We start from the raw sequence: 13,666 nt of genomic DNA on the forward strand, positions 1-13,666 counted from the left end.
GGGATTAGAACCCATTCCTCCACTTGTAGACCAAATTTGCTTACGCTTAGGTAGGAGTTTACCTTGACCCTGACACCTTGGACATTTCAGCGATGCTGACATTGAGCTCCCTTATCTCAAAGATAACGTTCCAAAAATCAGTACAAAGTAAATGCTTTGGCAACCTTACACTAGATGAAGTCTTTCCAATTATGTACAGTCCATATAAAGAGATGACTTAAACAGGTGATGAGAATTGAGTGAAATAGTTGAAATCTCATTGTTACAGAGGGTTTAATTATTCTTCTTTCGGTTCCAACAGAAGAAAATTTATGACCAAGATTTCACGGGTTGTAATGGCAAGCAGTCCATAAAGCTTAAAATCAACTCCGCCCAACGTGGGGCTCGAACCCACGACCCTGAGATTAAGAGTCTCATGCTCTACCGACTGAGCTAGCCAGGCTGGCTGTCCAACAGTCAATAAAAGGTCATAATGAAAACCCAGAATTTTTCAGTTCCAAGACTGGTAAATTAATCTGTCACTTTAATTTCTCAGTGAGTGGTCACAATTACAGTATAAGACATATGATACAGTTCACTCTGAATGTACTCAATGCTTTGACATTACAGCATCTACGTAGTAGATTGGCCATCACATCACAATTCATCATTGGAAGTAACACTTCATTTGAAATCTTAAGCCAATACGACAATTTTTCATCCATTGTCACACATATGTGCTTGTAATTTAGGGTGTAAAAATGGCTTCCTTTCCAAAGGATTTTTTTTATTTTTTTTATCAGGAGTGGGATTTGAACCCACGCCTCCATTCAGAGACCAGAATCCCCTGTGGCGAGGAAGGAGTTTACCTTGAGTCTGGCGCCTTAGACCGCTCGGCCATCCTGACACTTTATTTGTGTGAACTGAGTATACAGAATCAGATCCGTTATTACAGTAGCACGAATGACCGTACCTATACTTTGGTAAAAAAACACATCAAACTGCTGTCTCTTTTTAAAGGAGTTTGATGTGGTTGTTGTCACATCAAACTACTGCGACCTTTAAAAGTCCACATCAAGCTAATGCTTCTTTTTAAAGTCTATTGCAATTGAGATGTCAGTCGAGAGCCGTAACAGCAGTAGTGCATCCAAGAAAGCTGTGTAGTGAATGGATATAGAACCTTTAGTGAAGCAGGAGCCAACAGGCTATTCACATCCTTGTGTAGGGTCTCAAACTACAGGTATTCAGTTTACGATTAAGGAAGATTTCTTAGCAGAAACGAGACAAGACGGGGCACCAGGGTAAAACCCAAAAAGCTAAGATACGGTCCTTAATCGCGCTCGTTAAAAGGTCTGAAGGGTGTTTCACGATTCAGGGACTTACGCATAGTCTAATCAAACAAACAATAGTCAATAACTCTTTCGTGTAGTTTATTTATCAAAAGGGCAATCAAAAAGGGCACCGGAGCAGAAATGCGCACAGGTAAATCACAGGTGATGTTATATCAGATTTAACAGCAGATTTCATGCAGATAATGTTAAACCAGGGTTTTGCCTTTGATAATCAAACGTGTCTATGCTAATCTATATCAAAAAGAGGGAAAGTGAGAAGCTAAGGGAGTAGGAACAGCTGAGTTCTACCCAAATCACGCCACAAAAGAACCGCACACTGAAGTCGGCTTACGATTTTGTAGAACTCGGTCCGGCTGGTCCTTGTCCGTGGACGAGATCCGTGGCAAGGCAGCGGCGTGGAGCGGTGTGGCGGGCGAAGGCAGTGGTGTGCCGCGATGTCCGTGGCGCGGGGCGGCAGCGGTGGCGCGAGACGGCGCGTAGAGCGGTGTGGCGGGCGAAGGCAGTGGCGTGCCGAGATGTCCGTGACGCGGGGCGGCAGCGGTGGCGCGAGGTGGCGCGTGGCGATGTCCGGGAGTTCCTTTGCGGTAGAACGCTTTAGCTGCGTGTTAGCTCCTCACGCGGCCTTTACTCAGATGAGAACGTAGCGCTGATCCACGTAAACGGCGTAGATTACTTCAAAAATAGGAGAAGCGAAGTAGAAAAGAAAGTCTCTGTCCGGTTTAGCGCTTAAGCTTAGTTCCAGGTGTTTCCAGGTGTTTTCAGAGTTCAGGGGGGCGATGAGGCTGGCCTAGTCTTGTCGACCCACGTGGCGGACGCTTTGTTGAGACAAAGGAAAAGTAAACAGGCTCGTCCGTGGAGACGGCTTCAAAGAGATAGACAAAGGCTTGAACAAAAAAAAAAGAAGAAGAGAGCAAGAAGAGAAGAGAGGAGAAGAGAGCGTTCCAAGCTCGGAGCGTCTTTTTGTCACCTAGCGCCGCAGGGCACGCTGGGAGCGAAAGGGGCGGGCGCTACTGCGACGACACGTTAAACACTTTTGCCAGTTTGTGCACATTATTTCTTGAGGTAGATACATTTTACATCTTCTTTCACCTGTGATGGGCACTCGAGTTAAAGCATTGGGAATATAAAACCTTAAACAGTGGAAAAATACGTAACACAAGGTGAAACATGCGGTGTACGGAGTTGATTCGGACAAACATTCATGGCATAATCACATAAAACATAGTTTTCATCTGGGCGTCCTCCTGTAAGACTGTGGGGGAGAAGGTCTGTTATCGCCAAAGTCACAGCGGCTCCCTGCGGTGAGGGAGAGAGGGAGAAAGAAAACCCCCCAATGTTCAAAGAGAGATTTTCTGTTATCTGGCCGTGGAATGTCCATCTCCATTCCCCTACACTTGCAATGAGTTCAAATATAGGACAAACCGATTGTCAGGAGTGGGATTAGAACCCATTCCTCCACTTGTAGACCAAATTTGCTTACGCTTAGGTAGGAGTTTACCTTGACCCTGACACCTTGGACATTTCAGCGATGTTGACATTGAGCTCCCTTATCTCAAAGATAACGTTCCAAAAATCAGTACAAAGTAAATGCTTTGGCAACCTTACACTAGATGAAGTCTTTCCAATTATGTACAGTCCATATAAAGAGATGACTTAAACAGGTGATGAGAATTGAGTGAAATAGTTGAAATCTCATTGTTACAGAGGGTTTAATTATTCTTCTTTCGGTTCCAACAGAAGAAAATTTATGACCAAGATTTCACAGGTTGTAATGGCATGCAGTCCATAAAGCTTAAAATCAACTCCGCCCAACTTGGGGCTCGAACCCACGACCCTGAGATTAAGAGTCTCATTCTCTACCGACTGAGCTAGCCAGGCTGGCTGTCCAACAGTCAATAAAAGGTCATAATGAAAACCCAGAATTTTTCAGTTCCAAGACTGGTAAATTAATCTGTCACTTTAATTTCTCAGTGAGTGGTCACAATTACAGTATAAGACATATGATACAGTTCACTCTGAATGTACTCAATGCTTTGACATTACAGCATCTACGTAGTAGATTGGCCATCACATCACAATTCATCATTGGAAGTAACACTTCATTTGAAATCTTAAGCCAATACGACAATTTTTCATCCATTGTCACACATATGTGCTTGTAATTTAGGGTGTAAAAATTGCTTCCTTTCCAAAGGATTTTTTTTTTTTTTTGTCAGGAGTGGGATTTGAACGCCTCCATTCAGAGACCAGAATCCCCTGTGGCGAGGAAGGAGTTTACCTTGAGTCTGGCGCCTTAGACCACTCGGCCATCCTGACACTTTATTTATGTGAACTGTGAGTATACAGAATCAGATCCGTTATTACAGTAGCACAAATGACCGTACCTATACTTTGGTAAAAAAACACATCAAACTGCTGTCTCTTTTTAAAGGAGTTTGATGTGGTTGTTGTCACATCAAACTACTGCGACCTTTAAAAGTCCACATCAAGCTAATGCTTCTTTTTAAAGTCTATTGCAATTGAGATGTCAGTCGAGAGCCGTAACAGCAGTAGTGCATCCAAGAAAGCTGTGTAGTGAATGGATATAGAACCTTTAGTGAAGCAGGAGCCAACAGGCTATTCACATCCTTGTGTAGGGTCTCAAACTACAGGTATTCAGTTTACGATTAAGGAAGATTTCTTAGCAGAAACGAGACAAGACGGGGCACCAGGGTAAAACCCAAAAAGCTAAGATACGGTCCTTAATCGCGCTCGTTAAAAGGTCTGAAGGGTGTTTCACGATTCAGGGACTTACGCATAGTCTAATCAAACAAACAATAGTCAATAACTCTTTCGTGTAGTTTATTTATCAAAAGGGCAATCAAAAAGGGCACCGGAGCAGAAATGCGCACAGGTAAATCACAGGTGATGTTATATCAGATTTAACAGCAGATTTCATGCAGATAATGTTAAACCAGGGTTTTGCCTTTGATAATCAAACGTGTCTATGCTAATCTATATCAAAAAGAGGGAAAGTGAGAAGCTAAGGGAGGAGGAACAGCTGAGTTCTACCCAAATCACGCCACAAAAGAACCGCACACTGAAGTCGGCTTACGATTTTGTAGAACTCGGTCCGGCTGGTCCTTGTCCGCGGACGAGATCCGTGGCGAGGCAGCGGCGTGGAGCGGTGTGGCGGGCGAAGGCAGTGGTGTGCCGCGATGTCCGTGGCGCGGGGCGGAAGCGGTGGCGCGAGACGGCGCGTAGAGCGGTGTGGCGGGCGAAGGCAGTGGCGTGCCGAGATGTCCGTGACGCGGGGCGGCAGCGGTGGCGCGAGGTGGCGCGTGGCGATGTCCGGGAGTTCCTTTGCGGTAGAACGCTTTAGCTGCGTGTTAGCTCCTCACGCGGCCTTTACTCAGATGAGAACGTAGCGCTGATCCACGTAAACGGCGTAGATTACTTCAAAAATAGGAGAAGCGAAGTAGAAAAGAAAGTCTCTGTCCGGTTTAGCGCTTAAGCTTAGTTCCAGGTGTTTCCAGGTGTTTTCAGAGTTCAGGGGGGCGATGAGGCTGGCCTAGTCTTGTCGACCCACGTGGCGGACGCTTTGTTGAGACAAAGGAAAAGTAAACAGGCTCGTCCGTGGAGACGGCTTCAAAGAGATAGACAAAGGCTTGAACAAAAAAAAAAGAAGAAGAGAGCAAGAAGAGAAGAGAGGAGAAGAGAGCGTTCCAAGCTCGGAGCGTCTTTTTGTCACCTAGCGCCGCAGGGCACGCTGGGAGCGAAAGGGGCGGGCGCTACTGCGACGACACGTAAAACACTTTTGCCAGTTTGTGCACATTATTTCTTGAGGTAGATACATTTTACATCTTCTTTCACCTGTGATGGGCACTCGAGTTAAAGCATTGGGAATATAAAACCTTAAACAGTGGAAAAATACGTAACACAAGGTGAAACATGCGGTGTACGGAGTTGATTCGGACAAACATTCATGGCATAATCACATAAAACATAGTTTTCATCTGGGCGTCCTCCTGTAAGACTGTGGGGGAGAAGGTCTGTTATCGCCAAAGTCACAGCGGCTCCCTGCGGTGAGGGAGAGAGGGAGAAAGAAAACCCCCCAATGTTCAAAGAGAGATTTTCTGTTATCTGGCCGTGGAATGTCCATCTCCAATCCCCTACACTTGCAATGAGTTCAAATATAGGACAAACCGATTGTCAGGAGTGGGATTAGAACCCATTCCTCCACTTGTAGACCAAATTTGCTTACGCTTAGGTAGGAGTTTACCTTGACCCTGACACCTTGGACATTTCAGCGATGCTGACATTGAGCTCCCTTATCTCAAAGATAACGTTCCAAAAATCAGTACAAAGTAAATGCTTTGGCAACCTTACACTAGATGAAGTCTTTCCAATTATGTACAGTCCATATAAAGAGATGACTTAAACAGGTGATGAGAATTGAGTGAAATAGTTGAAATCTCATTGTTACAGAGGGTTTAATTATTCTTCTTTCGGTTCCAACAGAAGAAAATTTATGACCAAGATTTCACGGGTTGTAATGGCAAGCAGTCCATAAAGCTTAAAATCAACTCCGCCCAACGTGGGGCTCGAACCCACGACCCTGAGATTAAGAGTCTCATGCTCTACCGACTGAGCTAGCCAGGCTGGCTGTCCAACAGTCAATAAAAGGTCATAATGAAAACCCAGAATTTTTCAGTTCCAAGACTGGTAAATTAATCTGTCACTTTAATTTCTCAGTGAGTGGTCACAATTACAGTATAAGACATATGATACAGTTCACTCTGAAAGTACTCAATGCTTTGACATTACAGCATCTACGTAGTAGATTGGCCATCACATCACAATTCATCATTGGAAGTAACACTTCATTTGAAATCTTAAGCCAATACGACAATTTTTCATCCATTGTCACACATATGTGCTTGTAATTTAGGGTGTAAAAATGGCTTCCTTTCCAAAGGATTTTTTTTATTTTTTTTATCAGGAGTGGGATTTGAACCCACGCCTCCATTCAGAGACCAGAATCCCCTGTGGCGAGGAAGGAGTTTACCTTGAGTCTGGCGCCTTAGACCGCTCGGCCATCCTGACACTTTATTTGTGTGAACTGAGTATACAGAATCAGATCCGTTATTACAGTAGCACGAATGACCGTACCTATACTTTGGTAAAAAAACACATCAAACTGCTGTCTCTTTTTAAAGGAGTTTGATGTGGTTGTTGTCACATCAAACTACTGCGACCTTTAAAAGTCCACATCAAGCTAATGCTTCTTTTTAAAGTCTATTGCAATTGAGATGTCAGTCGAGAGCCGTAACAGCAGTAGTGCATCCAAGAAAGCTGTGTAGTGAATGGATATAGAACCTTTAGTGAAGCAGGAGCCAACAGGCTATTCACATCCTTGTGTAGGGTCTCAAACTACAGGTATTCAGTTTACGATTAAGGAAGATTTCTTAGCAGAAACGAGACAAGACGGGGCACCAGGGTAAAACCCAAAAAGCTAAGATACGGTCCTTAATCGCGCTCGTTAAAAGGTCTGAAGGGTGTTTCACGATTCAGGGACTTACGCATAGTCTAATCAAACAAACAATAGTCAATAACTCTTTCGTGTAGTTTATTTATCAAAAGGGCAATCAAAAAGGGCACCGGAGCAGAAATGCGCACAGGTAAATCACAGGTGATGTTATATCAGATTTAACAGCAGATTTCATGCAGATAATGTTAAACCAGGGTTTTGCCTTTGATAATCAAACGTGTCTATGCTAATCTATATCAAAAAGAGGGAAAGTGAGAAGCTAAGGGAGTAGGAACAGCTGAGTTCTACCCAAATCACGCCACAAAAGAACCGCACACTGAAGTCGGCTTACGATTTTGTAGAACTCGGTCCGGCTGGTCCTTGTCCGTGGACGAGATCCGTGGCAAGGCAGCGGCGTGGAGCGGTGTGGCGGGCGAAGGCAGTGGTGTGCCGCGATGTCCGTGGCGCGGGGCGGCAGCGGTGGCGCGAGACGGCGCGTAGAGCGGTGTGGCGGGCGAAGGCAGTGGCGTGCCGAGATGTCCGTGACGCGGGGCGGCAGCGGTGGCGCGAGGTGGCGCGTGGCGATGTCCGGGAGTTCCTTTGCGGTAGAACGCTTTAGCTGCGTGTTAGCTCCTCACGCGGCCTTTACTCAGATGAGAACGTAGCGCTGATCCACGTAAACGGCGTAGATTACTTCAAAAATAGGAGAAGCGAAGTAGAAAAGAAAGTCTCTGTCCGGTTTAGCGCTTAAGCTTAGTTCCAGGTGTTTCCAGGTGTTTTCAGAGTTCAGGGGGGCGATGAGGCTGGCCTAGTCTTGTCGACCCACGTGGCGGACGCTTTGTTGAGACAAAGGAAAAGTAAACAGGCTCGTCCGTGGAGACGGCTTCAAAGAGATAGACAAAGGCTTGAACAAAAAAAAAAGAAGAAGAGAGCAAGAAGAGAAGAGAGGAGAAGAGAGCGTTCCAAGCTCGGAGCGTCTTTTTGTCACCTAGCGCCGCAGGGCACGCTGGGAGCGAAAGGGGCGGGCGCTACTGCGACGACACGTTAAACACTTTTGCCAGTTTGTGCACATTATTTCTTGAGGTAGATACATTTTACATCTTCTTTCACCTGTGATGGGCACTCGAGTTAAAGCATTGGGAATATAAAACCTTAAACAGTGGAAAAATACGTAACACAAGGTGAAACATGCGGTGTACGGAGTTGATTCGGACAAACATTCATGGCATAATCACATAAAACATAGTTTTCATCTGGGCGTCCTCCTGTAAGACTGTGGGGGAGAAGGTCTGTTATCGCCAAAGTCACAGCGGCTCCCTGCGGTGAGGGAGAGAGGGAGAAAGAAAACCCCCCAATGTTCAAAGAGAGATTTTCTGTTATCTGGCCGTGGAATGTCCATCTCCATTCCCCTACACTTGCAATGAGTTCAAATATAGGACAAACCGATTGTCAGGAGTGGGATTAGAACCCATTCCTCCACTTGTAGACCAAATTTGCTTACGCTTAGGTAGGAGTTTACCTTGACCCTGACACCTTGGACATTTCAGCGATGTTGACATTGAGCTCCCTTATCTCAAAGATAACGTTCCAAAAATCAGTACAAAGTAAATGCTTTGGCAACCTTACACTAGATGAAGTCTTTCCAATTATGTACAGTCCATATAAAGAGATGACTTAAACAGGTGATGAGAATTGAGTGAAATAGTTGAAATCTCATTGTTACAGAGGGTTTAATTATTCTTCTTTCGGTTCCAACAGAAGAAAATTTATGACCAAGATTTCACAGGTTGTAATGGCATGCAGTCCATAAAGCTTAAAATCAACTCCGCCCAACTTGGGGCTCGAACCCACGACCCTGAGATTAAGAGTCTCATTCTCTACCGACTGAGCTAGCCAGGCTGGCTGTCCAACAGTCAATAAAAGGTCATAATGAAAACCCAGAATTTTTCAGTTCCAAGACTGGTAAATTAATCTGTCACTTTAATTTCTCAGTGAGTGGTCACAATTACAGTATAAGACATATGATACAGTTCACTCTGAATGTACTCAATGCTTTGACATTACAGCATCTACGTAGTAGATTGGCCATCACATCACAATTCATCATTGGAAGTAACACTTCATTTGAAATCTTAAGCCAATACGACAATTTTTCATCCATTGTCACACATATGTGCTTGTAATTTAGGGTGTAAAAATTGCTTCCTTTCCAAAGGATTTTTTTTTTTTTTTGTCAGGAGTGGGATTTGAACGCCTCCATTCAGAGACCAGAATCCCCTGTGGCGAGGAAGGAGTTTACCTTGAGTCTGGCGCCTTAGACCACTCGGCCATCCTGACACTTTATTTATGTGAACTGTGAGTATACAGAATCAGATCCGTTATTACAGTAGCACAAATGACCGTACCTATACTTTGGTAAAAAAACACATCAAACTGCTGTCTCTTTTTAAAGGAGTTTGATGTGGTTGTTGTCACATCAAACTACTGCGACCTTTAAAAGTCCACATCAAGCTAATGCTTCTTTTTAAAGTCTATTGCAATTGAGATGTCAGTCGAGAGCCGTAACAGCAGTAGTGCATCCAAGAAAGCTGTGTAGTGAATGGATATAGAACCTTTAGTGAAGCAGGAGCCAACAGGCTATTCACATCCTTGTGTAGGGTCTCAAACTACAGGTATTCAGTTTACGATTAAGGAAGATTTCTTAGCAGAAACGAGACAAGACGGGGCACCAGGGTAAAACCCAAAAAGCTAAGATACGGTCCTTAATCGCGCTCGTTAAAAGGTCTGAAGGGTGTTTCACGATTCAGGGACTTACGCATAGTCTAATCAAACAAACAATAGTCAATAACTCTTTCGTGTAGTTTATTTATCAAAAGGGCAATCAAAAAGGGCACCGGAGCAGAAATGCGCACAGGTAAATCACAGGTGATGTTATATCAGATTTAACAGCAGATTTCATGCAGATAATGTTAAACCAGGGTTTTGCCTTTGATAATCAAACGTGTCTATGCTAATCTATATCAAAAAGAGGGAAAGTGAGAAGCTAAGGGAGGAGGAACAGCTGAGTTCTACCCAAATCACGCCACAAAAGAACCGCACACTGAAGTCGGCTTACGATTTTGTAGAACTCGGTCCGGCTGGTCCTTGTCCGCGGACGAGATCCGTGGCGAGGCAGCGGCGTGGAGCGGTGTGGCGGGCGAAGGCAGTGGTGTGCCGCGATGTCCGTGGCGCGGGGCGGAAGCGGTGGCGCGAGACGGCGCGTAGAGCGGTGTGGCGGGCGAAGGCAGTGGCGTGCCGAGATGTCCGTGACGCGGGGCGGCAGCGGTGGCGCGAGGTGGCGCGTGGCGATGTCCGGGAGTTCCTTTGCGGTAGAACGCTTTAGCTGCGTGTTAGCTCCTCACGCGGCCTTTACTCAGATGAGAACGTAGCGCTGATCCACGTAAACGGCGTAGATTACTTCAAAAATAGGAGAAGCGAAGTAGAAAAGAAAGTCTCTGTCCGGTTTAGCGCTTAAGCTTAGTTCCAGGTGTTTCCAGGTGTTTTCAGAGTTCAGGGGGGCGATGAGGCTGGCCTAGTCTTGTCGACCCACGTGGCGCACGCTTTGTTGAGACAAAGGAAAAGTAAACGGGCGGCAGTAGCTCAGTGGTAGAGTGCTCGTCTTCTGATCCAAAGGTCGGCGGATCGACTCCCCGCTCAGTCAGAGCGGTCAGATCCACTGGCCCGCAGGTTGGCGGTGCGATCGCAGCTGCCTCATGTGAATACTGCCGTTGTGTCCTTGGGCAAGACACTTAACCCAACTTACCCCCCAGTGTCTGCGTATATCTGGGGTGTGAATGTGTGTGTGAATGGGTGACTGGTTCCTTGATGTAAAGCGCTTTGAGTACCTTGACGGTAGAAAAGCGCTATATAAATGTGACCATTTTAAACAGGCTCGTCCGTGGAGACGGCTTCAAAGAGATAGACAAAGGCTTGAACAAAAAAAAAAGAAGAAGAGAGGAGAAGAGAGCGTTCCAAGCTCGGAGCGTCTTTTTGTCACCTAGCGCCGCAGGGCACGCTGGGAGCGAAAGGGGCGGGCGCTACTGCGACGACACGTTAAACACTTTTGCCAGTTTGTGCACATTATTTCTTGAGGTAGATACATTTTACATCTTCTTTCACCTGTGATGGGCACTCGAGTTAAAGCATTGGGAATATAAAACCTTAAACAGTGGAAAAATACGTAACACAAGGTGAAACATGCGGTGTACGGAGTTGATTCGGACAAACATTCATGGCATAATCACATAAAACATAGTTTTCATCGGGGCGTCCTCCTGTAAGACTGTGGGGGAGAAGGTCTGTTATCGCCAAAGTCACAGCGGCTCCCTGCGGTGAGGGAGAGAGGGAGAAAGAAAACCCCCCAATGTTCAAAGAGAGATTTTCTGTTATCTGGCCGTGGAATGTCCATCTCCAATCCCCTACACTTGCAATGAGTTCAAATATAGGACAAACCGATTGTCAGGAGTGGGATTAGAACCCATTCCTCCACTTGTAGACCAAATTTGCTTACGCTTAGGTAGGAGTTTACAACAGAAGAAAATTTATGACCAAGATTTCACGGGTTGTAATGGCAAGCAGTCCATAAAGCTTAAAATCAACTCCACCCAACGTGGGGCTCGAACCCACGACCCTTAGATTCCTTCAACACATCAATGCTTTTCATTTGAGTTTCTTTTGCAATGCTGAAACGTTTACACCTTTTGTAATCCAGGCGTTGAATCATAAGCTTGGTCATAAGAAAACCAGCTCCAGATTTTAACAGCTTTGTTTAGTTTGTATGCTTTGGTTGGCTCCTTTCAGGGGGTAAGCACAGATTTTACCCAAAGATTCTTCTTGTTTCTGCACTTTTTCAAATGAGTAACGCTACTCTCGGGGCACTCAAGGTTCCACTGAGATTTGAACTCGGATCGCTGGATTCAAAGTGTGCTAACCATTACACCATGGAACCGCAGACTGCTCCTTGGAAGGATAACGGTGATCCAAAGCTACAAGTCTTTACATCAATCATCCCTTGCCCAAAAAATGAGAAACAAGGAGTGCAAACAGTGCAAACAATCTTGATGTGCAGCAATACTTTTCCCTCTCTTAATGCAAAGTGTAGCAGCAGTAAACTTGAGGGAGAAAGGTATGGGTTTGAGGGCTCTTCTTGTGGGCTTTACTGTCCTTGTAAATATTTTTCATAGACAAAAGAGTAGGCATTTCCTTTTTACTAAACAGGCCCTTTGACCAAGGAAGCCCCAGCGCCGTAATGATTTCCTGGTTTCCTTACATAATTACATACAGTGGTTACTTCTGGGATTGAATTTCTTGCTTTCTCTGGCAAGGTGAGCAGTCGTCCCTGGGTGGGCTCGAACCACCAAACTTTCGCCTACCAGCAGAACGCGCTAGCCGATTGCGCCACAGAGGCGAGAATCTTGACATACCCATAAAAGGGTTACCTCTCTAATTGCAAATAGAAATGAAGAAAAACTCTGGATTCAGAGCGCTAACCGCTATACCGTTGAACCACACCTTTCTACAGGATGTCCTGTTTTGAAAATAAGTATGACATTTGATCATTGGGCTATATCAAAGAGAGCAGCATTGAAGTAGGCAAACTTCTGCTTCATGGTTTCATTGTGTGGTGGTCATCACATCTGCCCTACACGCAGAAGGTCTTGGGTACAACATTCAGCAAAACCAAACATGTTCATGCTAACAATGTTCCAACGAAAGCATGCTGTTTATGTTTTATAGATCCTTTCCAGGCCATTTATGTCCTGATCTCGCAAAATATCCAAAAGACCCAGCATTCCTATTCATTGTATTTTTGAGCAAAGACTAACATTCAGGTACACCTGCCGAAACCCGGGATTGAACCAGAGACCTTTAGATCTTCAGTCTAACGCTCTCCCAACTGAGCTATTTCGGCTACTTTATTGACAAATTAGGCAAGGGAGGGAAACGTGTGGCATAACGTAGCGAGAAAATGAACTAGTTCTGTGTGTCCTTTTTTCTTTTCTTTCGATTAAACATAAAACAATACAGGACACGACCAGGGAGCAAAAATCGAAATAAAAAGAACATAAATGGCACTAAACATAAAATAAAAACAAAATCACATTTAAATGAAAATAGGGGTCCTACTTGGTCCAAAGTCGATCAAATTAGTGCTTATCCAAATTAAGCCTGAATGTCACTGTTTTCCATTCATCCAATGTCTAATGTCTGTTACTATGTCAGTCAAGTCTTTGATCGTTGGCGTGGTTGGTGTCGAGCATTTCTTTGTGATGGCCTTTTTCTCTACAGCCAAAAGTATGTTCCAAGGGTATCCATTTATTGTGTCCATGGCAGGAGTGTTGAGGCCCAAGTACATAGTTTTAAATTTGAGTGGGATGGCAAAGTCAAAAACAGTCTGCAGTGCCCTGTGAATTTCAGTCCATTATTTTTGAGCAACAGCACAGCCCCAAAACACCTGATAGTGGTTTGCCTGCTGGGTTCTCCAGCAGTTAGCATTTCCTTGTGAATAATGGGCACTTTGACATGGTGTGGTGAAAAAAACATATTTTTCCCCTTCAGGCAAGTGATTTTGTGGTCTTCCTCAGGGCTGTTCCTACATTTCCACACTCTTGGTCAGACAAAACCAGGTTCACTTCTCGTTCCTATTGGTTTAGAATATACTTAGCAGAACGTTGTCCAGATTACCAATGCATTGAGATCATTTAGAAATGATTCCCCTCGCAAGTTCTGATTGATTGGCTTCAACGAAGATTTCTGTCAGAGGATTATAGTGGTCATTTCTTTGTTT

At 44.8% G+C, this 13,666-nt stretch overlaps 7 non-coding genes across 7 annotated transcripts; all 7 read right to left on the reverse strand.

Annotated features, from left to right (window-relative positions):
* Positions 1–369: 369 nt before the first annotated feature.
* On the reverse strand, positions 370–442 carry trnak-cuu (transfer RNA lysine (anticodon CUU)). The gene has a single exon. It is a non-coding gene; the product is annotated as a tRNA-Lys (tRNA).
* A 334-nt stretch (positions 443–776) lies between these two features.
* trnal-caa (transfer RNA leucine (anticodon CAA)) lies at positions 777–886 on the reverse strand. Its single transcript has 2 exons — positions 849–886; positions 777–822 (listed from the first exon to the last, which is right to left on the reverse strand). It is a non-coding gene; the product is annotated as a tRNA-Leu (tRNA).
* A 2,250-nt stretch (positions 887–3,136) lies between these two features.
* trnak-cuu (transfer RNA lysine (anticodon CUU)) lies at positions 3,137–3,209 on the reverse strand. Its single transcript has one exon. It is a non-coding gene; the product is annotated as a tRNA-Lys (tRNA).
* A 2,690-nt stretch (positions 3,210–5,899) lies between these two features.
* trnak-cuu (transfer RNA lysine (anticodon CUU)) lies at positions 5,900–5,972 on the reverse strand. The gene has a single exon. It is a non-coding gene; the product is annotated as a tRNA-Lys (tRNA).
* Positions 5,973–6,306: 334 nt separating this feature from the next.
* trnal-caa (transfer RNA leucine (anticodon CAA)) lies at positions 6,307–6,416 on the reverse strand. Its single transcript has 2 exons — positions 6,379–6,416; positions 6,307–6,352 (listed from the first exon to the last, which is right to left on the reverse strand). It is a non-coding gene; the product is annotated as a tRNA-Leu (tRNA).
* Positions 6,417–8,666: 2,250 nt separating this feature from the next.
* Positions 8,667–8,739, reverse strand: trnak-cuu (transfer RNA lysine (anticodon CUU)). Its single transcript has one exon. It is a non-coding gene; the product is annotated as a tRNA-Lys (tRNA).
* A 3,978-nt stretch (positions 8,740–12,717) lies between these two features.
* Positions 12,718–12,790, reverse strand: trnaf-gaa (transfer RNA phenylalanine (anticodon GAA)). The gene has a single exon. It is a non-coding gene; the product is annotated as a tRNA-Phe (tRNA).
* Between the last annotated feature and the right edge of the window lie 876 nt (positions 12,791–13,666).

The sequence above is a fragment of the Eucyclogobius newberryi genome, unplaced genomic scaffold, assembly GCF_026437365.1.
Source record: "Eucyclogobius newberryi isolate DKJ021-1_F unplaced genomic scaffold, fEucNew1.0.hap1 SCAF_123, whole genome shotgun sequence".
Classification (NCBI taxonomy): Eukaryota; Metazoa; Chordata; class Actinopteri; order Gobiiformes; family Gobiidae; genus Eucyclogobius; species Eucyclogobius newberryi.